Below are 16,836 nucleotides of genomic sequence, written 5' to 3'. Positions count from 1 at the left end.
ATAAGGGGGTTGGTTAGTTATGCATGAATTGGGTATGAAATGGCTTGCTTTTATGTAAAATGTTAGGTTCACATGGCCTGGGACACGGGCTGTCACATAGCCATATGATACACATAACCTTGTGACACAACCATGTGTCATTTGAAGTTTCTTAAGATTCCAAGTCAATGAGTTACACAACTTAGCACACGAGCCTGTGGGGCAACTCAGAGAGTTACATGGCCTGGCACACAGGCTATGACCCAACACAGTGAGTTACACGAGTGAGGACACGGGCTGGGACACAGCCGTGTATCCTTGTTTGAAAGTTTCACGGCCTAGGGCTATGTTACACGGCCTGACAATACTGCTGTGTGACCCCTGTTTTTCAATTTCTGCAACTTTTTCCTTTCTATTTCGTTTCAAATTAGTCCCAAATTGCCTCAAAGCTATCTTTAGGGCCTCGAGGGCTCGTTTCAGGGATAGAATGCATGTGATTGAATGGTTTATGATATATTTAAATTATCGAATGTTATGATGTTTAAATATTTTTTATTATACAGTAATGCTCTAAAACCCTAACATAGCGATGGAGACAAGTTAGGGGTTTACATACTTGCGAAAACTGCATTGTCTTTCTATATTTTATTGCAATTTTCACACTCTGGGCATTAGTACGTCCGGAGATGGTCATTAATTAAATCCCCAAAGAGCTATGCTTAAGTTAGAATGATGGTTAAACTTTACATGATTATTAGTATGTGTGAATGCCTAATGAATTAGGTTTATGTACTAATTAGATGGAAATCCATGTTCTTACTAATTAATCATGATTACCCCAAGGTGGCTTGAGTCAATAGATGTAGGAATTATCATTGTAACGACTTACAAATGTTTTCAAGGTTTAATTTAAGACACATGAATCATCTTAATGCATATCATGATGTTACAAAATGTTTTCAAACATTTTCTTAATGCAAAGATATTAATATATGAATGTTTTATTTTTTGTTCAAAATTTACACCAACTCCCTTATTAAACATACTCATTAAAAACAAACTAAACGGAAATAATTATAAGGAATAGAAAAGGAACCTAATAATTTTCCTAAGCTGTGAGAACCTTAAAATAGTTCTTAATAATAAGTTCCCTCTGGCCACTCAAGCTGAGGCTAGAAAATGCTGGGAGAAGTCTGATGAGATAGCTAGTTGCTATATGCTAGCAAGCGTGACCAACACTCTATATAAACAACTAGAGAGTTGTAAGACTGCCAAAGTGATTCTGGATGAGATAGAAGACATCTTTGGAAGCCAAGCTACATTGGCTTGATAGTTTGCTATAACTAACTTGATTAATGCCGAACAAAAGCCTGGTACTCCGGTCAAAGAACATATGGTAGCTCTCATGGGATAATTTACTGAGACTGTGTTCAATGAGACCAATTTGGACTAGAACATTCAAATTGAGATGGTGTTCAAAGGCTTTTTGAAGGATTTTGCTAGTTTTCGGCCCGCATATAGCCTTGGCAAAAAGAAAACTTGATGCTTACACAATTCATGAAGGAGTTACAATAATATGAGTTAATGAGTTGATGTTGAATGGCGGTCAGTCAGTCTGAAGAGTAAAAGAAAATATAATTTTCGTTTTTTCCTCAAAAGGGAAGGGAAAGCATGCTAAGAAAGGCAAGGCTAAGGTCTCTGGGCCACCACAAGTGGAAAGGAAGAGAACCAAAAAGCCTAAAGACTTATCTAAGTCTAAATGTTTATTCTACAGTAAGAAATGAAACTTTAAGGCAAACTATAAAGAGTGGAAGGAATATTTAGCCACTAAAGGCAAAGGTATGGAACACTTTATGATAGAAGGTTGTTTAGTAGATGATTCAAAAGAACACTGGGCCATTGATACGAGAGTAATTAATCATGTTTGTATTTCTCTAAAGAGGTCTGAGGAGATGAAAGATCTTAGAGGTAAAAGTCTATAGTTGTGGACCCGAAACGGGACAACTGTGGCAACTGAAGTAATAGAAGAAGTACATCTTTATTTTGATAATTTTAGAAAGATTATTTTGAAAAACATTTTCTATGTGCCGAGTTTCAAAAGAAACTTAATTTTAGTTGCATGTTCATATAAATACAACTTGATTGTGACTTTTAATAATGGAATTGCAATATTTAGAAATCACAATCTTATTTGTAATGGATGGATGTCAAATAATCTCTATTTTATCAAACCAAAGATGTATAGATTACTTGAGACTGAAATATCAAATAAGAAACTTAAAACTTCTCAATCTAGTAAGGCATATCTTTAGCATTTGAGACTTGGTCATATTAACCAAGAAAGAATCACTAGACTTGTGAAAGACTACATCTTGAGTTCGCTTAAAGAAATCAATCTTTCACAATGTGAATCTTGCTTGGAAGGTAAGATGACCAAGCAATCTTTTAATATGCCATTCAATTTAGTACATTCAAAGAAAAAAAGTTCGAGTACCAATCTAGGAGAAGTGGATAAGTTCAGGTACCAATTATATATTTTAGCCAATTCAAAAAAATAGAGAGATTGAATTCTTGAAAATAAAAGTAGGATGATTAAATTTCTAATGTATGAAGTGTATAAGGGCTTGGGTCATATTTTAGCATTCAAAATTGTACTCTATATAACTTGATGCAAATAAATAATTAACCTAAGGTGAAGCATAGATTAGAAACATACTAGTATATTAATAATATCAATGGTCACATCAATGTCACTAGTGATAATAAAAAGGTTAAAATATGTCATAGTGCTTGTACTCTTCATGAATTTGAAACTTAATTCTTATACTTTTATTTTTAGGAATTTAGTCTCTCTACTTTTCATATTTCAAAATTTAGATCCAATTATTAACACTGTTTTTTTTGTTAAATTGGTTAGTATAACATTTTGAAATAAAAAACTCACTTGATAGTAATGTAAATAAAAAATGACATTGCGATGACCTAAATTTAACAAAATAATTTTAATAGTGTTAACAATTGAACATGAACTTTGAAATCTGAAAAATAAAAAGACAAAATTCTTAAAAATAAGAGTACAAAAACTAAATTCTTAATTAAAAAATATTATTCTCTCCATCCCAATAAAAATGTAACAAATGATATTTTTGAAGTCAAATTTTTTTACTTTAACCTTAATTATTTTAAATATTTTAACAAATTAAATTTTATTAAAGAATATATTTAAAAACTACTTATAATATACTTTTTCAATTTTTTATTAAGAATAAAATAAAAAATAAAAATGGAAAGTTTTGATCATTAAAATTATAACAAATTTAGTGGTATAGGAAATAGCATTTAGACCATTTTAAGAGTCATAATTAAAGACTTGAGAAGCATGCTGAGTCACGATGGGAAGACACATGGAAATAAATCTCAACCCAAAGATTTTTTAAATCAATCAACCCAATGATTATCATAGGTTAAGGAAATTTTATCCAATGGCTTAGACGTTGTTTGGCCCAAAATTTTTGGGTTCAAAATGGCAAGGGCTTGAGTCCCAACAGTGGTTTGCTTGTCTTTCCCTGAAGAAGCCTATAGCTTTGATTTAATTTCATTAACCCGTTTTGAGAAACCTTTTCTTCCTTTCCAGAAAGAGCTTTGCTTAACTACACTTTAGTTGCGGCTGACATAACAACCGATGCATTGTTTTAGGATGACAGTATGCCGATTGTCTAATAGATTTTAAATTGATCAATTTTAGATGAAATGGATTTATTTATGAGATATAGATACGGGTCAGGTAAACATTTTTTAGACAATGAGTATGAAGCGATTATCGTAATTATTTGTCTTGTCTTATTCTGTTAGATGAAATTATCATTTTTCCCTTACATATAACTATTAAAAAATAAAAATGTGTTATAAAAAAATTTCTTTTAAGGTTTAGGCTTATTTTTTGTTATGATTAAATATTTACTTGACTTTAAAATTATTGGAAATATTATAAATAACTTTAAACTAAAAGCAGTTGAGATGGATAAGTCCAACATTTATAAAGGTGTTAGTAGATTTCAAAATTTTATATCTATAGTAGAGTGGGACGGATGATAAGGCAGAGCAAGCAAACTTTAAAGTGGCAGGGAATTTCAACATCAGGCTTTGCTTTACTTCATTTTCATCCCTATATTGCTCCCTCTAGTATGGATTACCATGGCAGAGCTCTTCACCTCCTTGCTTCTTCTCTAGGTGTTGAATCGAGTGTACCCTACTAAATCAAGTCTTAGCCGAGCCTTGCATGGTCATGCTTCGGTTTTTCCTTCTCTTCTCTTTTATGTTTTTTTCTTTGCTTTTCGGATGGTTTTTTATTCTCTCATTGTTCTAGGTTCCAAGTTCTTCTTTTCATAGATTGTGATGTATTTTGGTAAACTTGGATTTGATTTCACTAGGGGTTTCTATTTAAGGCAATATTTGAAAGTGAGGATTTTTTTTCTTTTTATGACTAGAGTGATTGTTGTGAAAGATAGAAATATGGTTGTGGTGATGATAAAATGCAGATGATGAGGAACACACAGGGTTTGTTGCAATTTTCATAGTTGCAAACTTTCAAGTCTAATTTCTTCTAACAAACCAAAAAGCCACAAATTTTTGTTGTTTTTATTTCCATAATCCTATACTCAGCTTATGCTGAAGATTGAGAAACAATATTTTATGTTGTGTCATTTCAATTCTAAAATTAATGTTGTCATTTCCAGTTATCAAAAAAGCACCCACGTAAATCAACACAATGACAATCTTATGTTCTTGTCTCTTAGTAAATAGTGAGTATTCATGTTTAGTTTGCAGATATCCAGCTTTCAAGAATGCCTTTGTAAGCTTCAAATTACAAGGATGAGAGGCTTGCTTCAAGTCATATGGATTTTACTACTTGACATACACCTGTCCCCTATAAATATCTACTTATGCAAATTGCCATGTTGAAAGGAAATGTACAATCCTTCTGATATATATGGGCCAATCACGAATGGCTGTGGTTGCAATAGCAGTCTTAATAGCAACAAGAGAAAATGTTTCCTAATAATCAACCCCTCTTTTATTGTAGGCAACCAAACAGGCTTTGAACCTTTCAATTTTTCCATTGGATTGATATTTGACTTTATATAACCATTTACATCTAATGGGTGTCTTTCTAGGGAGTAACAAAACTATATGTCATGATTATTGGCTTTCAATGCTTGAAATTCTGGTTTCATGGCTTTTACACATTGATTGTCGTTAATGGCTTCATGATAAGTCATAGGTTCAATAGTGGTGATGTACTGATGTGGAAGTAAGGAAAGCTTTCAGACCAAGAGGTAAATCATAATAAAAAATAGAAATGGAGATTGGGTACTAACATTTGCATAATGGTAAAGAGAAGGAGCATTAATTTGAGAAAACAAATTATTTTATCCATATTGGTGGTTTAGTGCCACTTAACAACCTGTGAAGAGAAGAAGGTGATTGTGTAGTGACATTATCAAATAATGGTTGGACTAAGGGCGGTTGTAATGTATTGAAAGAAATGTTGAACAAATGTAAAGAATACAAAGAAGAAACAAATCTAAAAATAGATAGGAAACTAATTCTTTAAAATACTGTCAAATGAAATTTACCTGATGTTCATTTTCTGCTGAGCTACATACTTATACTAACATTGAATGCTAACTGTTGTTAACAGAAAGGCTAAAAACCAAAACAAACTAACTAACTGCAGCTACTTAAAGTAGACTTTAACATTCACTAAACTTCTTAAACATCGAGAACACGAAGAAGATTTCTAAAACGAGCAAACAAGGAGTCAGACAATGGTTTTGTGAGAATATCAACAACTTAATCACACGCTGAAACCTCCACAACATGAAGTGAACCAGCAGCCACCTTCTTACAAATAAAAAATAGATCAAGTTCAACATGCTTGACATAATCACCATATAAAGCTTCTGTTAATCGACACACAAATGGTTTTCCATCATCACCATACTGTACATATCCTGGAGGCTGTTTCATATAACCTCTTTAGTAAGATCACCATTAAGAAATGCATTGTTGACATCAACTTGTCAAAGTTGCCAGTGTTTAGATACTGCAATAGATAGAATAGTACGAATAGTGGCTGGCTTAACGACTGGACTAAACGTTTCTCTAAAATCACATCCTAGTACCTGAGAACATCCTTTAGTAACAAAATGATCCTTACGGCAAGCTACAGTACCATCAAGATTTTTTTTAACCTTAAATAACCAGTTACAGCCAATTACCTTCATTCCAGGTTGTAAAGAAATTAACTCCCGAGTGCGATTACGAACCAATGCATCATACTCAGCCTAAGCTGCTGCTTTCCAATCCTCATGAGAAAAAGCTTCATCAATTGTGCACGGCTCATGCTCAGAAACTTCAACAGCTAAGACTTTAGGATTAAAAATGCCTGCTTTGGAGCGCGTAACCATCTGATGAGTAGTATCAAGTGGCAGAGGTTAAAGTCAATAGTAGGAGTGACCAAACTACACCGTGAGGTATAGGGGAAGGAAAGGCCACGAGGTGGAAGCACATCTTCAATCGAAGCTAAGTCTGTAGCATCACTAGCGAATATACCACGAGAGAAAATGACATCACAAGAAACCTCTGCAGAACGGCCATTAGAGAGAGCAGGAAATGAGGAGACAGGCTACACAAGAGGAATATACGTAGAAACATGCTCACTTGTCCGGTTAGTAGACAGAGGTTGATCAAGATGTATAAAGCGATGTTCATAAAAAATAAGATGGCGAGAAATGACAATTTTACCGTCTGGTGTAAGACACTGATACCCTTTGTGCTAAGAACTAGTTGAGATTGAAATTCCAATTTATGATTGTGAAAGGGTCGAAGATAAGGAAAACAGAAACATCCAAAAACGTATGGATGATCATAAGAAGGATCTTTACCATAAAGAGCCATGTATGGAGAGTCGCCCTTCAAGAAAGGGGTGGGAAGTCTGTCTATTAAATGCACCGCATATGTAAAGGCATACCTCCAGAATCGCAAAGGTATGGCTTGAGCGAGGAATGTAAGATCGACCTTAACAATATGACGATGCTTTCTCTCCACGACTCCATTTTGCTCAGATTTATGAGGATAGGAGACTCGATGAGTAATGCCATGTTGAGCAAGAACAGGTGTGAAAGTGCAATACTCTCCACCCCAATCACTCTCAAATTGTTTAATCTCCTTCCCAAATTGAGTTTTCACCATCTTATGAAACCGAATAAAGCATTCAAGGGCTTGGGGTTTTTTTTGAATAAGATAAAGCCAACTAAAATGAGTAAACATGTCAACAAACGAGATATAATACCGTTGTTACCACATTCAACAAAAGTAGGCCCATACAAATATGATACAACTAACTCAAAAGAACAAGTATATTGAGTAGTAGATGTAGAAAATGGTAATTTGTGAGATTTGCCTTTGTGATAGACAGTGCATATAGACCTAAGAACATCCTTATTAGAAACAACATGGCATTTACGTAACACAGATTGAACAATACGATCAGACAGATGACCCAACTGTGAATGCCAAAGCTCAAAAAACTTTGTTGTCCACAGAATCTAAATTAACACCAATGTGATGATGAAAAGATAAGCATAGCTACCATCAGAAGACGCTGGGGGAAATTGATACAACCCATCACGAGTGTGGCCCCGTGGCAAGATATCCTGAGTTTGTATGTTCTTGATTACATAATGAAACGGATGGAATTCAAAAAACACATCATTTTCATGAGCAAAATGAGACACAGATAATAAATTCTTGCGGATGGTTGGTACAAGTAAAACATTAGAGAGATGAAGCAACTTATTGTTCGCAGCCAAAGTAGAAGATCCAATGTTCTTAATTGGAACACAAGTCCCATCACCCATTAAACTAGAAGTAGTACCTGAATAGTGTGTGGACTCGTTCAAGACAAAGTCCTCCTTGCACACATGGTACGTAGCCTTTGGGTTAGGATACAATGTCGAAGTACCCATTGTAACACCCCTAACCCGTATCCGTCATCGGAACAGGGATTACAGAGCATTACCAGAATAAACAAATCAAATACAGACATTTTATAATATTTAACATTCATATCATATATTGTTCATAAAGTTCTTTATATAGCCCTCGAGGCCCCAAACATACATTAGAAACAAGTCGGGACTAAACCGAGTACTCAGAGAATTTTTCACAAAATCTCAAAATTTTTCCAAGGTATAGGGGACACACGCCCGTGTAGTCAAGTTGTGCAGCTCACACGGCCAAGGGACATGCCCATGTCTCAAGCCGTGTGGGCATTAACAATAGGGCACACGATCATATCCCAGCCCGTGTCCATACATGTGTAACTTTCTGACTTGGGTCACACAGCCAAGTTACACGCCCGTGTGCTAGGCTGTGTATAAGTGCAGGGGTCACACGGCCAAGCCACACACTTGTGTGCTAGGCCGTGTGAAAAATCCTAAGCATTCTGTTTTAAATTTTAAAGATGCAGGAGACACACGGTCAAGACACACGCCCATGTGCTAGGCCGTGTGTCACACACGGCTAAGACACACGCCCGTGTCTCTACCCGTGTGGACGAAAATAGGCCATGTTTAACGTCACTTTTCTCACCCAATTTGTCTTCCACCTACATAAACATTTTAACACATTCACAATCCAGTCCAAGACATTTAAACCAAGCCAAAAATCAAGTCTTATGTGTAACATATCGCTTCATAAATCTATATATCCAACTTACCTATTTGACCGAAAATCCATACAAACATACTTATGAAGTTTACTATCAATTAAACTTACTAAACACTCATATCATACATCAAAACACATTCATTACAAGCCATTCCAATGGCTATTTACAACCAAAACATATGTTTGCCAACATTGGCCAAGTTATCCTATACATACCATTATACCAAAATTAATTTACTAAATATACCGAGATGAGTCGATGGATAGTGTAATGATATCTTCGCTAAGCTTCCAACCTAATGAGCCTCCGAATTACTATAAAATAGGGAAAAATAAACTTACCCATCATTTACATTTAAAGTAAGCATGCAAAATTCATCCAAAGAAATTTGGCAATTTGCCTAAACACATATAATCTCAAGAAACATATTAGTCATGTACTTTATATGAATATCAAGAATCAAAGATGAGCTCATCATGTAAAATTTTCATAATCATATGCTTTCCACATTATATATCTAGGTAACATGTACATTTCCATAATAATTCATCTCAAATTCAGATTATTCCATGTCAAAACTTTGCCCATTGAATTTATTAAAAATATCGATAGATACACAGGTAGTACACTTGAAGTGTACAAACTGTAATCCGTCAATTCATATTCGGGAGTGCTCATTAAAGCACATAATCGGGAAGCTCTCTCTCGAGCCATATAACGGGAAACTTATCCGGGCTGTATAATAGGAAGCTCATAAGAGCCATAATCAGGAAGCTCATGCGAGTCAATAACGGGTAGCTCCAAAAAGCCATTAACAGGAAGCTCTAGATAGCCATATATCGGGAAGTTCAAGCGAGCCATATAACGAGACGCTTATAAGAGCTGTGGTGTGTCTACAACACATGTAGAATCACAACCAATTAGGATGTTAAGAACAGCTATTAACAGGAAGCTCGCGAGAACCGTATAATGGGAAGCTCGAGAGGGCTAATAACGGAACGCTCTTTCAAGCTGTGGTGTGTCCGCAACATATGTAAGACCACAACCAATACGGGAACCCTATATCTATCGAATTTTATTTATTCAAACGAGACTTAATATTTGTCAGACATTATTGGATATGTGATTGATTTAATATACGTGGAAATTACACAATTCACATACACAACATTAAATTCAAACATATAAATATACATAATTTAGTTACACGAACTTACCTTGACAAGTGTTTGTGAATTGTAATCTACTAATCCAATACTTTTTTCTTTTCCTCGATCCAATTCTGTATTTCATCTATCCGGATCTATACGAGTAAATTTAGCTCAATTTAATACAATTCATACTCAATTCAATCCAATTCACATTTTAGGCAAAATTACCATTTTGCCCTTATACTTTTAATTAATGATGATTTTATCCCTAGGCTCGGAAAATGAAATTCATGCAATTTAGTCCTTATTCCAAGCCTAGTCAATTTTTACATGTCACAATAGTAGCCCATGTATTTCATAAAATTCAAAATTTTTCCATGAATTTTACAACTTTTCAATTTAGTCCCTAAATCACAATTTCATCAAAATTCATTTTACAGAAGTTGTTTATTTATCAACAACCTTTCATTCTCTGCAATAAAACTTCAAAATTTATACAAACTCATCCATGACAAAACTTTATTACTTTAATAACTTTGCAAATTAATCCCCGAAATAGCTAAATTAAGCTATTACGATCTCAGAAATTTAAAAATTACTAAAAACAGAACAAGAATGCTTACCCAATTAAGCCAAATAAGATTTCTTGAGTTCTCTTCTCTTAGCTAGGGTTTCCATAAAAATAAATTTGGAAAAGATGATGAAAAAGATGATATCTTCATCATTTAATTACTTATCATCTTTTATTATTTTTACTTTCCAATTTAGTCATTTTCTTTAATTAATTTTCCATGGATGAATCAACATGCTTATCTACTAACTTCTCTTAATGGTCTATTTTCCATATAAGAACCTCCAATTTTGAATTCCATAGCTATTTGATACTTATAACTACTAGAACTCAACTTTTGCATTTTATGCAATTTGGTCCTTTTATCAATTAAACATGTAATCAGTAAAATTTTCTTAACAAAATTTTTATACGACATTTCTACCATAATATAGACCATGCAATATTATTAAAATAATTTTCCTTCCGGACTCAAATTTGTGGTCCCGAAACCACTGTTCCAATTTCACTAAAAACGGGTTGTTAACACCCATGTTTTAAGGCCAAGTGCATTTGAGACTCAGTACCAGTGGAAGAGTCAGGGCCTAACACATCAGGAATGTGAGGAAGCCCAGCATTGGAACATGATTCTGAAGAAAAGCAATAACGTATTATAACAAATTTCGGTGGCTGAACATGAGAAACACGGGCTTTAGGCTTAGTGGACCAAGGCACTTACGACCCAAATGAGGCCCGTTGATCATGGCTCCTTGGAGTTGATATGTGATTGCCCAAATGAGACATAGGCAGTCCACCATTGTCATAACCCACATGGCTAGAGTGTTGAAGCCTAAAACCATGTGGAAGAGTCAGCCCATTATCACCAAAGTAGACATGATGAACAGTCGGCCTAAATGAAGGAACATTAGGGTTAGCATCATTATTAGGAAAATGAGAGGGAGAAAAAAACCCATTTTCATTTCTACCAAAAGTTGACAATGGCATTGAGGCACCAATTGTGGCTAGTAACCAACCCCATTGCCAAAACTCGATGATGGCATTTGAGGCACAAATTATGGCTGGTAACCACCGCCACACACCAAAATGTTGATTAAAAGATGAATGAACCAACGCCAATGCTAGACCTTTATAGCTATGATTAAACTGATAAAAACACCGTAGTACAAGGTGACCAAAGTGACCAAAAATTTGGCACTACACACGGCCCTTAAAACCATGACCATGACTGCCAAGTGAGGGCCGGATGAACCTAAAAGAGTCAACTATCATCGGTGCCGAGGGTGGGATCGACTCAGTGAGATTCGCATGATAAGAAGTCTCAAGAACCATACTTTGTTGTCTCATTTCAAACTGAAGAAGATATCTATCAATCGATGAAATAGGAGGGGTTCATAGGAGAAGGACGCAAGGGTAACCATCGCGTTGTACTCTGACAACAAACCCGCGAGAACAATCTCAACCTTCTCGGAGTCTGAAATCTTGTGGCCAGAGGCCGCAAGGAAAGCGCAGGTATTTTGAATCTTCGCAACATATTCTTTGATCATCATTATACCTTTCTTGATCGAATGTAGATCGTGTTTGATTTAAGATAATCGAGCACCAAATACGGCGACAAACATGCGATTAGCGGTGGTCTAGACATCAACAGATGTTAGCACATCAGTAAAGCACGATAGTAATTAACCACTAATTGTGGAGAGTAACCAGGATGTAAGAATTTTATCTTGCTAATGAAAAATGAAAGCCTTTGAATTCAAAACCATCTGGCAATCCAGACCCGGTACAAATTGTGGCAAAGACGAATGAGATTCGTCAACAAATCCGGTGAGATTATACCCTTCTGAAATTAGTTTAACATGTTGCTGCCACTGGATGAAGTTGCCATCATTCAATTTAATCATATCATACTTAGGGAAATTTTGAATCAAACGAATCGTACTAGAGTCAGAGTGTAGCAGAGGTGTCGTAGCATGTACAAGTGTAGAATGACCATCAGCAGCAACAGAATCTGTAGACTAAGCCATTGAGAGCACAACAAGAAGTGCACCAGAATCTCAGGCGACTGATACCATGAAAGAAATGCTGAATAAAGGTAAAGAATACAGAGAAGAAACAAATCTAAAAATAGATGAGAAACTAAATCTTTAAAATACTGTCAAATGAAATTTACCTAATGTTCATTTTCTACTAAGCTACATACTTATACTAACATTGAATGTTAATCACTATTAACAGAAAGGCTAACAACCAAAACAAACTAATTAACTGCAGCTACTTATAGTAGACTCTAACATGTACTAACTCAAGGTGGAAAGTAAAAGAAATCGTGAGGCATTGTAGAAGGAATAAAGGATAATTAAAAAAATGTAACCCTTAAAATTTTTAATATAAGATTTGGCAAAATTTCAATGATATTGCAAGGTTTATCGAAAATTAATTTTTGTATCCTGAATTTAATATAAAAAAATTTAATTCTTTAAGTGAATGATTATTTTTAGACCTTTTTTTCTTGGTTGTTGAGATTTTAATTTGAACAAGGGGCAATGCGGTTGAAAAAAATGATGAGAATTAAAGTTCAAAAAAGAAAATGAACAAGAGAAAAACAAGTAGGAAGAAAAATAGAAAGAATTGATAAGGAAGAAACTGTTCACACTATTTTCATAATTGTCTTTCCTAACACAGATTGGCCAAATAAAAGTAAAAAACGTTAACAAACTTGCCACCCTATCACCACTAAAACGCACCGTTTACTAATTGTCCCAAAATACCCTGTTTAAGTGCTGCTAAACGCACCGTTTCATTAACCTCTATTCGTAAAACACACCGTTTCATTATAGTAGATAAAACTAATAGAATTAAAAAAGTAAAAACCCGTTATTAGATAGGTGGAAAAATATCCCATATTAAATGCTCATTTGCTCGAACAGAATCATTGTCCTCAAGGATCAAATAGTGGGTACTATTGTTGGAGATCAGAAAACCGTTTCTATGTCAATTCTTCCGGGAAGGTGTTAGTCCATTCAACGAACACTTCGATGTATACATGGTCATCATGTTTAACCATTCATTTGTCCATGATTCGAACTAGAATATTGGCAATGGCCCCATTTGATTCAGTACGAGGAAGTGTAGTAGAACTGGGAGAAGAGCCAATATTTCTTGAGCTATAAAACATGGAAAGTGGGATGTATATGAGCATCCTCTGGAAGGTTGAGGGTATAAACCTCTTGCCCTCATTTAGATGCTACAAGATACGACCCAAAGTAATGGGGAGCTAGCTTTTGGTTGCCTCATTTCCTTAAGGAATGTTGCCTATATGGTTGCAATTTGAAGTAGACCAAATTTCCCACTTGAAATGCCCTATTAGATCTTCGTTTATCAACCATGTGCTTTATTCATTCCTTAGCCCATATAAGATGAAACTTAAGCATATTACGAGTTACTTCCCTTTGTTGGGAGGCTCCTATCTACCACAACAACTAGTGATGCTCCTGGTAAATAAGGTAAGTGATGTGGGGGTTCTTGGCAATAAAGGGTATTGTTGTCACATCGCCTCCTCAGGTTCCCACGTGGCCTCCTCAGAGCTATAATTATGCCAAAGAACCTTAACCAGTGGAATAGATTCTTCCTCAAAACCTTTACATCACGATCTACAATCTGAACTGGCTCTTTCTTGAAAGTCAGATCTGGTCTAACCTCAATTTCCTCAACCGGTATAACATGTGTGGGATCAGAGTGGTAGCGCCTCAACATAGAGACGTGGAATACATCGTGAATCCAGTCTAACTCTAGAGGTAACTCTAGCTGATAGGCAACCAGTCCCACACGTTTTAGTATGCGGTAAGGCCCAATAAACCTAGGGTTCAACTGGCCCTTACGTCCAAACCTCAATACCTTCTTTCATGGTGAGACCTCAAGAAAAATGAAGTCCCCTATAGAATACTCAATCTCTTTATGCTTCATATCCGCATACGACTTCTGTCTGTCTGATGCTGATTTGAAAAGAAAAAAGATTGAATTTCAAGTTGGAGATAAAGTATTCTTGAAAGTATCTCCATGGAAAAAGGTTTTGAGATTTGGCCGGAAAGGCAAATTGAGTCCGCTGTTTATTGGACCATATGAGATTACCGAGAGAGTTGGACTATTAGCCTACCAATTAGCCTTACCATCCAACCTGGAAAAGATTCATGATATATTCCATGTATCCATGCTGAGAAGATATAGGTTAGACCCCTCCCATGTAATTTCAACTGTGGAAGTTGATATTAGACCGGACATGACTTATGGTGAAGAACCGGTTAGGATTTTGGCTCGAGAATTTAAGCAGTTAAGGAACAGGAATATTTTCTTGGTAAAAGTGTTGTGGCATAGGCATGGAGTTGAAGAGGCTACATGTGAGCCCGAGGAGGCTTTGAGAAGTCAATATCCGAACTTATTTTCTGGTAAGACTTTCGAGGATAAAAGTCCTTAAGGGGGGAGAATTGTAACATCACAAATTAGGGCCAAGTCAGAATAGTGGTTTCGGAACCATAAACCCAACATAAAAATATTTGTTTTCTTATTTTTTTGAGGTCTAGGATATGAAAGCAAGCATGTGTGAAAGTTTCATAAAGAAAATCTAGGTGTAAGGTGTCCAATTTAAAAATTAAGGACCAAATTGAATAAATTGCAAAACTTGTGTTCTAGAAGCAATTTGTATGAAATTGATTTGGATTATTAATTAGGAGGTTTTAAATAGAAAATTGCCCAAATTCTAAGTTTTTGGACAAAAATGGGCATGGATGGAAAAATTTGAAAGTTTAGTAAGGAAGGGCATTTTGGTCATTTAGTAATAAATGAAATAAAAAGGGAAAATCAAAGAAAAATTCACTCATCTTCTTCCTTGTGGCTGTCAAAATTTGCAAGGGTCTCATAAGCTAGGGTTTTGACAATTTCAAGCTTGATAGTAAGTGACTCCTAACCCCGTTTTTAACGTTCTTTACATTTTTGAGATCTTCGTAACATGTTCTATCCATTTCTACACATATTTCAAGCTAAGGTTCATGTAAGAAATTTGACCCATGCATGAGATGATTGTTCTTTGATGATTTATGGAGGATTATGAAAGTTAGATGTTAAATAAACATATTTTACTAGATGATTTTTCATGAAACCACTAAAAATGGACCTATTTGTAAAAGGCACAAAAAGGGTGGTAGAAATGTGAAATAGAGGAAAATGTGGGCTGATATAAGCTTAGAATAGATTCGGCTAGGCTTGGATAACCAAGAAAATACATGCATTGCGTTTTACGAGCATTAAGACCAAATTGTAAAAATGTGAAAGGTTAGGGGTAAAGTGGTCATTTTACCCAAGAGTGAATTTTTGGGCTGAATTTGAATAATGAGATAGAATAATAATTTGTTTTGTTTATATAGACCCCGAGAGACCAATTTCGGAGGTTGACCGTGGAAAACAAAAGGTTTCAGAGTAACCGAAATTTAAATCCGAAACATTTTCCAAATCTCGTGGACTCGTGGAGCTTGGAAGACAGTGGGAGCCTTGATCACACTATCAATAAGTCTCATTTGGGGATAAAAAAGCATTCATTTTGATATAATGGCATGTATAGGATTTTTGGATCATTTTGTTGTATGTGTCATTTGGCCAGCCAAAGAAATGGCTTATGAAGATATGCTAATTCATTTTGTATAGGTGGTAACCCTACTAAATATACATGATTAAGTTTAAATGTTCCTTGTGATGTGATTGTATAGTCTAGCATGAATGGATGTGTAAAATGAGGCCCAATAACTTGAGAATGGTTATCGCGTAAAATGGTATGTGGTTATATCATGGCCTAAGTATAAAATGTGGAATGTGCTAATGATAACCATAATACAAGAAGTGTAACTTGAATGAGTGTAATAAGGTTTACATGTTTGAATCATGTCAAGGATGTTTAAGTGTAATTATATACCATGTTAAGTGTCCTTGAAATATATGAGTGTGTATGGATGTTAAAAAGTGACCAATGGCTTGGAAAATAGCCTTTAAATGGTCCATACGGGCAGACACACGGGTATGTGTCTAGACCGTGTGTGACACATGGTCTGCCCTACGGACGTGTTGAATGGCAGTGTGTCCCCTGCACCTTAATTTTGCAAGTCAGTATGCTCAGTAGTAAACACACGGGCTAAGACACGGGCATGTGTCTTGGCCGTGTGAGAAACATGGCCTACCCACATGGGCATGTACTCTAGCCGTGTGAAGTTTGTACCTTTTTGTGAAAAAAATTCGTTTAATTTTGATTGACCACACGGTTTGGCCACAAAATGGTGTGATACGGTCGTGTGACACTAAATTGATGCTGATGTCATAGTCAGAGAGGTACACGGCTGGAGGACACGGGCATGTAGAGA

This window comes from Gossypium hirsutum, chromosome A03, assembly GCF_007990345.1.
Source record: "Gossypium hirsutum isolate 1008001.06 chromosome A03, Gossypium_hirsutum_v2.1, whole genome shotgun sequence".
Lineage (NCBI taxonomy): Eukaryota > Viridiplantae > Streptophyta > Magnoliopsida > Malvales > Malvaceae > Gossypium > Gossypium hirsutum.
The sequence above is the reverse complement of the archived record's forward strand: the minus strand, read 5'-3'. Positions refer to the sequence as shown.